This window comes from Cornus florida, unplaced genomic scaffold (assembly GCF_030987335.1).
Source record: "Cornus florida cultivar Cherokee Brave unplaced genomic scaffold, ASM3098733v1 CherokeeBrave_3.0.0_Hap2_Chr03, whole genome shotgun sequence".
Classification (NCBI taxonomy): Eukaryota; Viridiplantae; Streptophyta; class Magnoliopsida; order Cornales; family Cornaceae; genus Cornus; species Cornus florida.
In genome coordinates this window covers 92,133,854-92,136,202 of record NW_026775573.1, presented here as the reverse complement: position 1 = coordinate 92,136,202, position 2,349 = coordinate 92,133,854, and the positions used below count along the sequence as shown (strand labels likewise).

Here is a 2,349-nt window from a genome sequence, read left to right as displayed (position 1 = left end):
TCTTATCCCACTTAATTTGAATCTTGAATCTATTGTTCATAATTCTAAGGGAAGAGGTAAGTCTAGTAACTCAATTTTATCAATGGAGGAGCACAATGAGGACCATGTGGAAGACCTTGGTCACATAGACCAACAAGGTATCCTCTACTCTAATGTGCATCATGACAACATTCAAGTCCCATTAGGCATGCCAAGACCGTTCATTCCACAACAACAAGGCCACGTTACATTGGGAATGCCTCGGCCAATTTTTGTTACACCACAACCTCCCATTATTCAAGGAAACTATGGTGCTCATGTAGCGCCACCGGTTGTGAATCCCCCCATTGTTTTGAGAAATCATTATGTGCCAAATGAGTACAATGCACCAATGTGTATTCAATTACTTCCATTTAAAGCACACCATTATGAGATCAAGCAACAAACTATCCAAATGCTTCCCAACTATCATGGACTTCCAAGTGAAGAACCCTACAAGCATTTAGATGAATTTCTTGAAGTGTGTTCTACCGTGAAATACACGGAAATGCCGGAAGAAGTTTTGTGGTTAAAACTCTTTCCTTTTACCCTTAAAGACAAAGCAAAATATTGGTTCAACAATCTTAGACCTTTTTCGATAACTTCTTGGGTAGAAATGCAACAAGAGTTCTTGAAAAAGTACTATTCGGTTTCAAAGACCAATGCAATGAGAACCTTAATTCGAGAGTTTTCTCAAGGGGAAGGGGAAATGTTCCATGAGGTATGGGAGCGCCTCAATGACTTGCTTAGGAAGTGTCCACATCATGACATTCCTAAATGGCAATTGGTATAATTTTTCTTTGAAAGTTTATCGGATAATCATAAAGGAATGGTAGATGCTTCCATGGATGGTTCATATCTTGATAGGCATGAGGACGATGTACTTCTTGCATCATCGGTGACCATGTCATTAACCGGGCTCTTCTTGATTTAGGAGCAAGTGTAAACCTTCTTCCATACTCGGTGTATGTTCAATTGGGCTTAGGAGATTTAAAACCGATGTCGGTAGTTTTGCAACTTGCCGACCGATCCATCAAAAAGCCCCGGGGTATTATTGAGGATGTGTTGATCAAAATTGATAAGTTCTTCTTCCCGGTTGATTTCATTGTCAATGACACTGAACCGGTCACGAATCCTAAGAGCCAAATTCCCATTATCCTTGGCCGTCCTTTCTTGGCAACTACTAATGCCAACATAAACTGTAGGACGGGGATAATGAAAATTTCATTTGGGCATATGAAGGTGAAGTTGAATATATTCAATCCAATCCCCAATTCTTTGGACAAACATGAAGAGGTTTGTGTTGTTAAAAAATGCATTGAAAATAAATGTGAAAATTTTGAGTCTTGTCTTGATATTGAACATTCCAATGGTTTGTTTTCTAAAAAGACTTCAAGGAAAAATGTTTTCAAACCAAGTGTTGAAAGGGCATGGAGGCCCAAGAATTGCTTTGATAAAGGACCATCAATTCCCTTTGAATCAAACCCAATGACTTCCTTAGGGAACAATTTGTTGGGTAGGGTTCAAAGTGCTTTTCACCCCACTAAGGAGGGGATGCATAACAAGATTTTTGATCCAGACAAGAAGAGCCCAACGTCTTGCTAGAGACATTAAATACTAGTAATTCATAGGGTTTTCAACCCTATTCCTCCTCATTTCTATTTCACTTTCGTTTCTTGCGTCGTTTAGATATATTCTTGGATCATACACAGTGTTTGAGACTTTGAAAGGAAATGCATGTGCTTTCATCTTCAAATTAGGCATTTAGTGCCTGTTCAATCGATCTGAGAAGAAGTTCAATCGATCGAACATCATCCTTACATATTCCCATCTTTCAATCCCATCGTGCGAAAATTCTCTACATATTTCATCTCTCAGTGTATCGGGCGAACTTTCTTTCTGATTGATCTGAGTAATCCTAGATCGATCCAACTTTCCTTTCGATCGATCTATGTTCCATACTTAGAAAAATTTGTGAAATTCTGAAAAATCATATCTCTATGTATCATTCAAAGCTTTCTGTAGGTTTTCAGGCCTTGAATCGATTGAAGTGAGATCAATCATTCTTCGCTCGGTTATTGTTTCAAAAAAAAATTCAAAAAGATTTTCAATTTTCAAAAATATTTTGTTGTTTTGTGGTTTTAATCGATCGGAGTACCTTCATGATCGATCTGTGTCCGATCGATCATTCCACCCATGTGATTGATCGAAAATGTCAGGAACAATTTTTTAAAATATGACCCAAGGGTCATTTCGATCGATTTTTACATCGATCAAAGCTTTCCCCTTCTCCCGACGACTTCCCTTGACTTCCTCACCTCCGGCGACCTC

At 38.6% G+C, this 2,349-nt stretch overlaps 1 non-coding gene across 1 annotated transcript; it reads right to left on the bottom strand.

The window, feature by feature from the left end:
- Positions 1–682: 682 nt before the first annotated feature.
- LOC132302057 (small nucleolar RNA R71) lies at positions 683–789 on the bottom strand. Its single transcript, XR_009480719.1, has one exon. It is a non-coding gene; the product is annotated as a small nucleolar RNA R71 (small nucleolar RNA).
- Between the last annotated feature and the right edge of the window lie 1,560 nt (positions 790–2,349).